This window comes from Geospiza fortis, unplaced genomic scaffold (genome assembly GCF_000277835.1).
Source record: "Geospiza fortis unplaced genomic scaffold, GeoFor_1.0 scaffold54, whole genome shotgun sequence".
Lineage (NCBI taxonomy): Eukaryota > Metazoa > Chordata > Aves > Passeriformes > Thraupidae > Geospiza > Geospiza fortis.
In genome coordinates this window covers 14,997,470-15,011,834 of record NW_005054301.1, presented here as the reverse complement: position 1 = coordinate 15,011,834, position 14,365 = coordinate 14,997,470, and positions in this window count along the sequence as shown.

Here is a 14,365-nt window from a genome sequence, read left to right as displayed (position 1 = left end):
TCTTCATGAGCACAGTGTTTGAGAACATGTGCTTTTATTTTTCCTACAGGTGAATCTAGTACTCATCTGTTGTGTACTAGACAGGGGAAAGTAGGCTCTTTGTGAAACAGAGTGTAAATATAGAAATTTTATAATCCACCGTCTTTACAAGCTTTTTTTGCTGATAAGTGTGTTCAGAAGTCTGGGAAAAAGTGGTATTCAGAGGCCACAGTCCACATCCACATATAGGAGCATCCTTTAAAGATACTTGCTTTTCTGTCCGGGTTTTGCTAGCCTCAACTCTCTTGTTCATCTCCTTCTGGCCATCTTTGTTGTAGTCCTGTCTCTCCCCTACTACAACTTGTCATCCAGTTCAATTTCTCTCCTTTAGGCAGACAGTTTCTGCTTTCCAGTTTTTTCATTTCAGTCTCATTTTCATCATAGTCTTGACATACATTTCTCAGGTGTCTGTTCTGGGCCCAGCCCTTGCCTGGTCACTCCTATCTGATCTGGTTATGTCATATACTGCCTCCTCCGAAAACACCCAGCTCATTTTAATCTCACTTCCAAATCCTTGTCTTGGGTTTCTCATCCAGTATTAATGTTGGGCTTGCCAGATGCCATTCAGTGACTATCCACCTTTGTAGTTTCAGGTCCTGCAGGGTTGGAGGTGTCCAGAGCACTGAGGGGAGAGTGCTGTACTGGGGAGTGTGTCTGCTCAGCTATGCATTCCCAATCAGGAAATAGGAACTATGCATTTTTATTTTGCCTTGGGAGAACTCTCCTAATTCCACTCAAAGTCATGATAAAAGGATCTTTTAGAAGAAACCATGAGAAATGAGAGGGTTTCTGTTCCCTGTCTCTGTCTTTCTGTGATCTTTCAGGCAACAAGGTTCAACCATGTTTCTCCTGGGTCTAGCAGGGAAGAGGAGGGCAAGAAATGCCTCCTGCCTCTCATGGCTGCCAGACATGGTCGTGGAGGAACTGCTGCAGTAGGAGGAGCTGGAGGGCGAAGCCATTCCTGTGCTCAGCTATAAATTCCCTGGTTTGTCTCCCTTGGAGCAGCCTTTCCTGGGTGCAGTCTGTGAGGAGTGCTGAGGGGGGCCCCCTCTCTGGGGGACAGGGGTCTGTGAGGAGCATGGCCATGTTGGTGACCTGACTTTTCCTGTCATGGCAGAGATGTCTACCTCAGCTTGTTCTGCTGTCTGCATGCCAAGCCAGCCCCTCAGGCAGAACCCCTGCCACTCGTTTGTCTCATGAGTGTGGAATGGAGGGATCATGTCAGCTGAGCAGAGAGATGTGTGCTTTGGGCAGGAGAGGCCAGAGCTCATGCTCAGCCCATTCTCTATGGCCCTGGTCCCTGCTCCTTCCCATCCTCTCTTCTCTCTGCTCAGACCTGTGCTGCCCCTCTGCTCACCAGACCCTCGAGCTGGTGGCAGAACCAGAGCACTGGTGCCAGACACTGCAGATGACAGCCTTTCTGCAGATCCAGTTAAGGGGTGTCAGCTTTTTTAAAATAAAAATAGAAAGCCTGCTTCATTTTCAGTGCTGGTTTTCAACCCATGGGGGCTTCTGTTAGAATACAGAGAAGAAAACCTCAAACTCTTACCAGAAAGCAGAAGTCAGATAATAACTGCAGGGAATGAGAGAAAATTCCCTGATGAGGAAATCAGAACAAATCAATAAGCTGCTATTTTTTTTCTCACAGTTTAGGGATGAAAGATAACAGAACTTCAAGAATTACCAGTGTACAAGCATTTCAGGTGTTTCAAAGGAGAAGGAGGTTTCAAGCGTCTGCTTTTATCAATCACGCAACTTTGAGATGTTACTCAGTGTTTCTGTCTCTTCCAGACCTCCCAGTCATGTGTGCATGCTTGGCTTTCTGAGTGATACAGGTCAAGGGCAAAGTGCCATGCAACAGTTTTAAATTTAGTGATTCCCAAAACACAATTGTGTTGATGAGGTAACCAGCATAATGATGTGCTTTGTCATTTATAGAGTAATTTTTAAAAGATTAAAAACTTTTAAAATTTGGAAGACAGAGTAAGGCATGAATGTTTGGCAAGAATTTCACAGATCCATCAGTAAGGCAACGAGACAAATTGATTCTGTTTCCAAGGGCTTTTGGTTTGTTTTGTTTTTTATTTTCAAGTGCTGCTCAAATATGCCAGATTACCAACTTTTCAGAAACTCAAGTTCTTTATTACTGAACATATATTGAATCATTCAGGACCCAAAAATATAGTTCAATTTTTCTTTATTGAACTTCACTGCAGTTTAAAAAACTGCCCTCAATTTGACAAGCTTAAGGCGTTGACCTGTGGGGCATTAAATGGATAAATAAACTATTGCTAAGGTTACCAAACACTGTATTTGAGTAAACAGATTCTTCCAAGAGCCATAACTCACATACAGTTTAAAAGAAGCAGTATTGCTCAAATCATGTGAGTACTTGATAATCTCAGATTCCTGTTTCAAGTTAAGTGCTGTGGTGGACAACTTTCTGAATTGCATATTTTTTGCCTATTAATGCTTTATTAAGGAATTAAAGTCTGGAAAATGGATCTGTTTGAGATCAACATATTGCCCAATACTTACATAGAGAAACAACATAAATCACAAAATACATTATTTTCTCAACGAAGGCCTTGGCATATACAGACATCCAGCTTCTTTTGGAATGAATCACACAGAAGCTGAACTGCTCACTTCTATAGTGACTCATTTTAATACACTTCTTTCTTAGGCCCTGCTCAGGAAACAAATTCATCAGCACAAATATGCCCCATCTGAACTGTTTATTTCAATCACTGTTTGTTCTTATCATGTCATGTTTGTGTCATGGGGGACCCAATGCCCAAAAATGGACATAAAGCCACATGTAGTATGAATTGAATGAAGCCTTGTCTCCTTTTCAATTCATGCACCAGAGTGTAAAACATTTCTTAATGAGTGAAAACTTCAAGGAAATGTTAACCTGGCTTGGTAAAGGGAGCATCAGCAGCCCTGTGGAAATGAAACACATTGTTTTGACTGCTTCAGTTGAAAGGCACTTTGGTATCTGAAGCAATCTACATTGTGTGGTCAGATGTAATATGATTTTTATTCCCCTTAATTGTCAGGAAAAATAGGGGAAGATAATATCATTAGGCCACTGACAAAACCTCAGGCTCATAATACTTTGTGATGCTGAAATTGATAGTTTGTAGATTGCAGCTATTTGGAAATTACTGTAATGCAAAAAATGAGAGACTAAGTTAGATATCCAGTCACCTTTTAAATGCTTTCTAAACCAGCCTGGTGTCTGTGAATATGCTGTGTTTCTTTCTATTTGGTTTAAGCAGCTTGAGTAGGAGAATCTGGTTATAAATACCTATTTATATTTGCCATCTTTTTCATTTTCTGATAATCTCATTTTTGTTTATTTAACAAATATGTAGGCAACACCCGGAAAGGCCATCAGTTTGCAGTATTTCACCTCTAAGGTAATTTTTTTGTGTTAGATAGCTGTCAGAAACCAGTAGAGTTACAAGTACTTTCATTTATTTTAGAAAATCCATTAAAAAGAGTATGTTTCTGAGCTAAGTAAGACTCAATATTTGTATTTCTCAAATATCTTTCAATTAAATGATACCATAGCACCTCTGTATGTAGATCCTTGCATGCTGTTGCAAACCGCACTGTTGTGGGATACATAAATTTTATGTAGGAGTCATTTAATATCATTTTATGCTTGTTAATCTGGAAGTGTATCTTGTGTAACATTATCACATTTACTCCGTTTTGTTCTCATTTTAAGCTACCAGTTATTTATCATTTCAGCGTTTCCCTATAGAAAAGAATGATTTACTCTAAATCCATCTTTTCTGCCATATGAAATGACTGACCATAGGAGAGGTTGGAGGAAGAGCTGCTGAAAAAGATGGGAGGGGACAGGGGACTCTGGGGTCACTGATTTCTATGCCAAAGGATTACAGCACAATTTTCTGCTTCAAATAAGATGCCTTAAACAACAGTTTTGGATTATGCTTACTCCACAATTGGATTGAATCCCTTTTGTTGTGCAATATGCAAATTTCCAGATAGTGACAACACCTGCCAGAAATAATGGCTAGTTACAGGGCACTAAATTTTGGGTAACTGGTCAAATGAAATGCTCCAAACAATTTCCAGCAAGACTTGCTCATATATTTGGGTAGTCTGATGAAAATTTGTTAAGTCTAAATTTTATTCTTTCTCCTTCCAGACTACAAGGAAATCACTTTAACTTGCAAGAGTGGGGGGATTGGGAGGGGGGGAGGGGGGTTGGATTTTGGGGGAAGACAGATATAAGAATTAACTTCAATAATTGAAATACATACTCAGAGTGGTTTTTTACGCAGGATTGGAGCTGGATCTTCCTATATATTTCTTGCCAGCTCACCAACTTAATAACACTTGGCACAGCTAAGAACTATCTTAAATTAAAATGCAGTTGTGAGTTTGTGGGAGGTGTAAAAGATTGAATCACCAAATGAATAACCGAATAATCAAATGAAGTCCATTCTCTTTTTCCATGATGGTATTTTCCTGTATTATGATGTAGGTGTTTGTTCAGGCTAATCCAGAGGGCAGGCCAAATAAAGCTCCCCATAAAGGTACTGCTTGGACATGATCAGCACATTGAAATAAGGGTGAAGTATGGAAGGGAAAGTGCTGACAAAGCATATGTGCCTGAGTGTCCTGACAGCCTCTGGTGTGCTAACACATATTCCAAACCTGATGTGTCATTTACTGAATCACTCTACTCTCAGTGTATGAAGAAATTGTGAAGAGGTTGTTTGTTTTTCTGACTGGTGAGCGAAATGTATGGCTTCTTGGAGTTTCCTTTGTTGATTTGTCATTCCTTGCTCAAGCTGGCTAGGCTTGCTATAGCTGAAGGTGACCTGATTTTGATCCTGTTAAATTCCTTTGACTGTAGTAGAAGGAAGTGCTGCAGAAACTATATAGTTGAGTGGCAGGACATAATTAATCCAGCCACTCAAGCTAGGTATGCACAATGCCTCATCTTAGAGATAGCACAATTGCAGCCTTTAAGCTTGTTCAGTGGTATTTTTTCTGCAAGCTTCCAAAGTCTTTCATTAAGCACAGTAGAAGTTGACTACAGACTACACAGAAGGAATGGTGAGTCCATGACTATTTTGCCATGATTCCATAGCCTGTCTGGCCAAAATCTTTAAAGGCTTAATTTCAGAGAATTACTACTAAGACTTCTAATCAGTTATCTGAGCACTGTATATTTAAAATATTACATCTGATTACTGACCAAGAAGACTGTCTGATTCTAAATGCCTTAGGTGCTACTAACTTCCTGATCCAGAGTCACCCTGCTGTGAAAAACAATTGACAGCAAATGATTGATTGATAAAAAGAAGTTTTTCTAACATGTGCACTTGCTGAAGGCTGTTTTATTTACAGCACCTTTTCCCTCCAGACATTCAAACAAGTTACCTGCAACACTGATTTTCTCAAATGTCATGAGCTTTAGACATGTTCCCACTTTTAAAAATGACATTAATTGTATTACTGGACTCATCTTTTCCACTTCCCTTTTGTTTTGAGTCTGCTAAGTTAACAGTTTTTCTCCCTAAAAGCACATCAATTCATTCAGGACTGTGCAAATCACTGTAACTTTGCAGTTTATGCCTTGTGTTCTGTAAGGAAGCCAAATTTTTAAAATGCAAACATTTAAAAGAATTTTTTTAATGCAAACATTAAAAAAAAATCTCCCATGCTGCTCCACTGCCTCTTCTAGCTGTGGTTTGTGAGAAACCATCAACGTACATTTTAATTCCAAGAAAAAACCCTTGAAATTCCTAGAAGAATCTTGAAAAACTGGGATTCCCGTTCTCCTTTTATACACAGAAGAAAAAAAGAGAAAACTTTCCTAGTAATGCACTGCTTTTGTAGAACACTTTTACTGTTGCTTAACTTTGCAGCACCTTGGAACATGAACTGAACTGCCTTGTTCACAGCTATCAGTTCCCTGAGGTGGTGGCAAGGCGAGTGTTGTGGCAGTGATGGTAAACCCTTCATGGATCAGTTCCATGGTAAATAATTCTGTTGATGATGCAGAACACTGCACAGAGAATCCTAGCCTTCCTCCAACTCTTTTTCAACCTTCTGGCATATGATCTAATTCTGTAAGTAGATAAATATTCATTATTGCCTCTTGAGGTAGCTTTTCTTTTTTTGTTCTGGAAAACACCTTACTTTTACAATTAGCACCCAAGTGTACTCTGAAATGTCCATCAGATTTTTGAGCTGGGTCATCTGTTCCTTTATAACATGTTTTGGGTTTGTTCCTGTGCTCAGGACAATTTTTATTTCAAACGCTCTAGCGAAAAAAAAACCAACAACAACAAAACCAAAAAACGATCAACCCAACCCAAAACAAGAAAAGGAAGTGTGCTTGGAAAAATATGACACTTCCATCCCTCTCCAGGTTTTCATTCAAATCAGTAGTTAAGAAAGAATTTCCTTCCAATCTTTGGGTGCAGGCTTGTAGCTCTTCAATGAAAGCTTTCATTATTAAGGGATTAATAAAATGTGAGATATAGGGAGCGAGGTGGGCTTGTAAACTTGGGGTTTAGTAGCAGCATGTGTCCTTCATGTCATTTGAAAATCCATCTGAATAGGGACCAGACTCTGTATTCAAGAGACCACTGCCTTCCAGTCTGATAAGAGTACATGTAAGTGCTTTAATTGAAACAGAGTTGTTCAAGTCCATGCTAAAAATAAAGCATGTCTGTACATAGTTTACTGAATCAAGAGTGGTTTGCTGTGAGATAACCTCAGTACAATTTTATCACTGCTATGCAAGTGTTCAGTAGTAGGTAGAAAACCCTAAAACTGTCATGAATTTAATTCCCAGGCAGATGTAAACTTATCCTCTCTCCTGGAGATAATTTCGGCTGTTTTTTTAATAGGCTGAATTAGTAAAAAATGTCTCCTCTGTAGCTTTCTTCTGAGAAATTGTTATTCCTTTTTATATTTAAAATCAGTGTACATGCTTCCAGTTATTTCTTGTTACACAAACCAGGTTTTACCACAATTAATAATTTGTCCCTTATTGTGATCAGACTTTTTTAAAACAATATTTTTTAGTTCTGCAGAATTTTAATTGTATGCTATACTCTTGTAATATACAAGTTATGCTCCTGTGAATTTCTGTGAAAAGAGAATTTAGCTTACAATGCTATAGCAAAACAGATTGCTTTACATAGTTTTCATTAAATCAAAGGTTTTAAACCTGTCAGAAGAAAATCTAATACGTAATTCAGCAGCTGAAATTATGCTGGAATGAAATAATTTTCAGATCTTACCAAATTAAATCAGATAAGCTGTGGCTGAGTAAATAGAATGGTTACAAGTACTATTGTCTTTTAGAAGGTTTTTCTTTTTCTTTGTTCTATATGCATGTATATTTTGGTTATGTCCTGGGAAAATATTTGCAGGTAAAATAACATTAATTTCCAGAAATTGCTGAAGTAATGCATCTATGTATCTATGTATCTATGTATCTATGTATCTATGTATCTGTGTATCTATGTATCTATGTATCTATCTATCTATCTATCTATCTATCTATCTATCTATCTATCTAATCTATCTATTTTAATTTTTTAATCATAGGTTCAGTTTGTTATTCATCTGAAAAAGGTACTTCACACTTGAAGTAACCATACAGATTAGTGTCCTTGCTGAATTCATTATTCCAGATTATAGAGAGCTGTTAAATTATTTTTAATTGAAGTTTGTGAAGAAAAAAGCAAAGCCTTGTTTTTATTACTTAAATCATTAAAAAATGGGTAAATAGAATTTCTATAGTGCCTTTACACAAGCTTTTCCTGCAGATCCATGCTGAATATCTCATCTCAAGCCTACCAGGCTGAATGGAAGATCAAACTATATATATTGCCATTAGCAATATAGTTTATCATAGACCATAGCTGTGAATATGCTGGGTTAAATGCCAAAAGGATAGAAACAAAATAACACAAAGAAGAAAAGATGGACTCAGCTCCAGCTCTCCACAGGATAAACCACTATTACTGGCCTTGAATCCTCAAATGTTCTTGTGCACATACAACTGAAAAACACTGGGAGATGGCAATAAGCCACTCCCATAGTTCAGAAAACTGCAGATTAACTAAATTTTAAAAAAGTAACATATTTTATTAAAGTGATTCAAAATAGTTTAGGTGTTTGTCCCTTGCTTTTTAAGGCACTTTTCAGGGTAAAAAGTATTTATTACAGGTTTAATACAATAGTTTAAAAATTTTTTTTCAAAATTATAGTCAGAGAGACCAAAGTCAGAATTTTCTTGAATCTTTTTTTATCCTGACATTCTTAATACTTTGTTTATCACATCACAGCTCAGCTCATTCATTAGTTGTCCTAAAATTGTGTTGCTGTGGTGACAGTACTTCATACAACCTTAGGCAAAACCTTTGTATACTTTCGTTCTTCTGGTTCATTTAGTAGCAAGAAATTTTTCCGTCACAGTGAAAACAAAATAAAACACACTCAAAAAACTAAAAGCAAGCAAGAAAGCAAGTCCTTTATATCCATCAAAAATGGAAGGAGGAAGTTAAATGCCTGATCTCAGCCTGGGACCTCTGTAAAAGGTACCAAATGCAGAACCTTCAGATTTTTGGATGAAAAGTGGAATGAACAAAGACTTAGGGTCTGGAGCTCCTCAGCTTGTGGGGGGCAGCTACCAGAAAACTGGGTTAGGGTAATTCTGGTCTCTGAAAGTATCACAAACCCACTGTGGTGGCACCATACACCCTCAGTAACTGCTTGGAAAGGTGACTTTGTGAAGTTCTCAGGAGCATACCAAGACTTTAACTTCGGAAGAAAAATGCACTACCCTTGAATTGGCATGAGCCCATTAAGGTCCTGAAGACTGAAGCCATCATAGGAATTGCTCTTCCAGCACTGGATCATTTAGAGAGACCTCCCATCCCTGCCATTCCCTGCTGCAGCTCTCTGTCTGTCTGGAGGATATTCCTAGAAGATTGTGAAGCTCACAAGGTGGAGTGGAGAGTAATATGGTTTCTTTACAAGAGAGAGCATCTCTCTAATTCTCTTCCCCTGTGGGATAAATATACATTTTGCTGGAATATTTGTTAAAAAATTAGACATTTTGAGTGCAAATAATAAAATATCTTTTTTTTTCTTTGAGATGTGATTGCATCAAAACAGATCTACTTCTAGTCCTGGATTCTTACAAGGTTTCTTCCTTCCAAATTTTGAGAAATCCTTACATAGCTGAGGTGCTGGAGATGACCTCAAAGATACTAATTAATATTCCAGAATGTTAATGGCATAGCATGAGGAGGGAAGTGGGTTACTAAGGAATGGCAGTAATCACTCAGTAACTGAAGTTGTGCCACAGCTCTATTACAAATTTTCATTTTGAGACTATATCACCATGTCTACCCCTCTATCCACAATATTCTGCTGAAAGAGAAATCCTGGAACCGATAACGTTTAACACAATCCATCTCATCCTAGAGAAGGTTGTTAAAATATGAAAAGGGGTTTAAACCTAGGAGGAAGAACAAATATGAAATCTCACTGTTTTTAGGATTGGCAGGACTTCAGTAGTGTATAGGAAAATTTAGTTGCCTTTGGTTTGCTTGTCCTCTCCCCCCAGTGGTAACTGACTGCAAGTGTGGGGAATACAGCAGTAAATAATGCAGTAAATCAATTAAAACATGAACCAGAGTGTACTGGCCTGTGCAGTAGTTCAGCTAAATGTGGATGCTCTGTGGGAACTGGGCATGAACAGCACAGTCTGAATCCACAGTAAGGATCTGTTGTGTTATTGCAACCCTTTCTTCACTATAAGACAACTGATGTTTTTCAGAGGTTAGACTGGCCTTATTTAATGGAAGTTTTGCAGACATCAGAATCTCTCAAGCAGTAATATTTGAATCATCCTGAAGCATTCAAAGTTTCAGCCAAAAAGCTAATATTTGCTGAAATCTGGAACAGTTGTAGAAGTGTGAAATGCTGAAGAATATTTATTTCAGGAAGTAATTAAAATTTTGACAATCCTAAAAATACATAAAGAAGTTTGTCTGAATAACTTCATCCATTAAATTATTACCACAATATGGTAATCTAATTTTCACTTGTGCTAGTAGCTAATAGTTTTTTCTTATTGTTGGTTTGTATATATCTCTATGTCCTGGAGATCTCTATTGAAATTGTAAACATATTGTACTTGACACAGCTGTGATAAAAAATAATCATGGGCCCAAAATCTGATATGGATGCTCTATAATTCTTCGCAGTCTATGATTGAAGACCCATAAAAATGACATCCTTATATGTCTTCTAAATTTCTAAAGTGATCCTATTTCTCCTTAGGCCCATTACACTGCTTTAACCTTAGGCCTGTTCTTCTTCCCATGACTGTTCTCAGTCTTTTATTTAAGATATTATCAATGCAAGGATCATCAAATGCTAGGAATTTACAGATAATCCCCAATGTCATCAGAAAGAAAGCAAACTACCAATAACTTTGTACACCTCATGTCACTTTGGTTTTAAAATTCCCTGGGAAATTTGGTCAGCAACCAGATTAAAATAAACATTTAAGCATTTTGAAAATTGCATTGCAGTTCTGTTTTTTCAAAATTCTTTTCGTGCTCTTGGCTTATAATATCATTGACATGACTTGGTCATGTTTTGTTAAGTTGACCTCGCCGAGGAGAAGTCCAATTTTGGGACAAGGTTAAGAGGCAACAAGAGGTTGTTTTTGAATGTACAAAGATCATCATTTGTCCTTATAAACAGTGCTAGATTTGAACTGGTCTCTCTCTAAATCCAACTGCTGGGTCATGGAAAGCATTGGTTTCCTGGCATAAGAACCAGGAAAAATGCAGAAGAGAGGGTGAGAGTGAGTGTGCTTGGTGAGCAGAATGGAGATTGCTTGAAAGGTCAAGCAGTGCAAGGATTACAAATGGGACAGGAACTGGGAGGCCGTGAGAAAACGATGCAGGTATAACTTGTACCAGTAGGGTGTGATACAAGAGGCAGGACAAGCATCTGCCAAGGACCTGTGGAGCTGTGCTTTCTGATGGGGAGAGCCAAACCACACAGTGTGTTTATGTCTTCATTCTGTTCCTTTTGACCTTCATTCTTTTGGGACCATTTTTAGAAAGCTTAGTCATTGTGTGGTGTTAGCAATATATTTCCTGGGAGTTCTGGGACTTTCTGAGTGTTGCAACCTTAAATGTTTCTTAGGAAAGTGTTTTATTTATGAAGCATCTTTAAGCAGCAAGGTCAGTGTTCTGTTTTGGGGCAAAAGTTTCCCTCTTGTCAGAAAGAAACTCTTCCTGTGTTGTCATTTTCTCTTCTTGATTGTAAGTTTTCTTAGTGATGATGGTAACTTGTCTATTGTCGAAATAAGTTATATTTCACTAGATGGAGTTTTGAAGAAGGGGCAAGAGAAATGTATCAATCAAGATGAAAACAAGCAGTTAAAAATTGCTGAGTATGTGTTACACATTACTATACGTATATGTTACACATTTTAAATCCTCATGCTTTGTTGTTGGAGAAAATCTGGTGTCAGAAAGCTACAAGACAGGAATATTTGCTACATTCTTTTACAGAGAAGTTTTATCTCTCAACAGGAAAGGGTTGGCTTCAGACAAACAATATTATTTTAAATATTATCTATTTATTTATAAGTTATATATGGCATATATATGAAATGTAAATATTATTTTTTCTGGAATTGTCATGGAAAAAAGAAATACTTGATAAAGGATGATATTTTAGTAATTGTAAAATGTGTTTCTTATAAGTAAAATAATCAGAAAAGTTCTCTTGAGCACTATCTGCAGCACATTTGCCTTCTGTAAGTCATCTGCTTGTCATAGCACAAATTTATTGCACCAATAACTCAGTGTTGTCTATTTTTTATGATGTAATGATAAATTATACACAAATGTACTATGAACAAATGCAGAATATTTTAGTGAGCCTTGTCTCTGATACAAATTTTCATTCAGGGAAGACAAAATTATAGACTAATTTAGTTTGACAGGACCCACAAGAAAAGTTAAGGAATGAAGTTATACTGGGTTTTTAACTTGATAAATTACTTTAAATGAATTTGAAGTGAAGGAAAAGAAAGAGGAGTCTTGATAAGGTAGCAACTTGATCATTAGTTAAATGGCTGTGATTGAAAAACCTGGAATGCTGACATCTGAAACAGCCATCAGTGCTGTGTTTGCTACACAGAAAAATTTCTGGTTTTTGTGAACTGGAATTGCTGAGTAATTACTGCTCTAAAGGCATATCTCAAGTTCTTGATGAACATGGAAGATGATAACATTTTTTTTGAAACATACTGCCATTTATAGAAACTGTATTTTAAACTACTAAAATTTTCTTTACAGTTCCAATTGCAGAAATGTTTTAAGTGCTATTTCAAATCTACTTGACAGTATATCTTTAATTGCTTGTGTTTCCTTTGCATAGGTGACTTTAGACGTATAGGACTCCCTCTGACTACCAAAAGTTTGGCATAAGATAAAAATAAGGGCCATAATTAAACTTCAAATGTAAAAGCATTTCTGGCATTAAGATAGTTCCCAGAGCCACTCAGAGCTATGGGATTTTATGGAGAAGATATGTAGCTAAAGTCAATTGCTAAATAAAAATGGATTTCTTTATAAAGGAAATTTTTCTGTCTATTACTTATTCTCTCTGCTTGCTCTTACCGTATTCAAGCAAGGGAAGTTCTGACTGCTTGGCCATTTCATTAATTAAAATGACAGAATTCATTGAATTCTACTACTGAACATGTAGCTACCCTGAAAGTTTGATGCAGTTGCTCCTCAGATGTCACCAGAGAAACACCAAAGCATGTTTATAGCTGCAGAGGAAAGAAATGAATATTTTTCAATGGGAGCTGGTACTGTGGCTATACCAAACTTCTGAAAAGCTGCTTGAAAATGTTCTCAGCAAGAGTTTTGATTTCTTACTTGTCTCAGGCTTACATAAATAATTGCATGAATTTCAGGACAAGAAGCAAGGAAGACTGATCCTGGGGCAATGAAGGAAATCTTAAGTAAGACAAGGAGGATTACTCACGCTGGTATTTTTTTTTCATTGCAGTTTGTTTGCATTAAGGTGCCAAGAATTTTTAATATACATTAAGAGGAACTATGTGCCTGCTTACTGGCTGCACAATCAGATCAGACTTGCATGGTTTGTTTACTATAATAGAACTGCTCAAGTTTGCAGTTGAAATTACTACAAGAAGTGAAATGGTATGTTGTTTTTCACAGCTTTGTGTTATATTTCACAGAAACTTTTAAGCTGTGTTGCTTACAGATTTTATTGAGGTATAGATTCTAGAATAGACAAATGTCTGTTTATTTGCATAAAAAGGAGTTAGTCACTTTATGAAACTAAAACTTCAGGGACGGGCTCAAAGATTTTAAACTTTTCTATCAATGAAAAAAGCTATTTGTCTGAACAATTTCTTTTTATTTTGCTATGCTGTTTTTTTTTTTTGTTTTGTTTTGTTTTGTTTTTTTTAAATTTTTAAAGATACTCACTGCAGTATGGAATAAACCAGGACATAATTTCCAGTACCAAACTACTAAACATAACTGACTCCAATGAAGTTAAAATTAGTCCCAACAAATGTTAAAATTAGATTAGAAAGTCAAAACTAGAGAATCTCAGCAAGTCAAAATGGATTAGTTTTTAAGGTAAAAAAAAATTAAAATCACTAAATATTAGGGTCTTCTCCGGAAGAGAAAGTGAGGTACAGATGCATGAATCCATGAGATAGACAAGTTCAAGTATTGCAGCCCTGCCTGCTTGTCACATGTTTCTGGCAACACACCACCTTCTTTATCCTTGTGTTGCAAGTGATGTAGAAACCCTGAAAGAAATGTCTCAGTGAGCCTGCATTTCTTACACATCTTTGTTATGGGAGCACGTTGAGTCTAATACTTCTTTACTCACAAGCATGGACAGGAATGGGTGTATCAGTGCTTCTGTGTTAATGATGTTTACTTTGGTACTCACCTTCCGTGAAATGGTGCTTGATGCACACAGGACATTCATACAATTATGGAGGGATTTGGTCTTTTTGCTCAGGTGGACACCATGAGCAAAGCGAACATGGGAAATTTATACTTTATTGCCCATTAACAGAAATTTCTGATCTATGTTTTGTGTATTAAGAAGAAAAGAACATAAACAATTTAAAAAATCATCCTAATCCTGCCATTTAGCAAGCCTTTAGTTCAATTACTGAATTTAGGTGCCGGGTGGTCTAACCACAGTTTTTCTAGAGATCTCA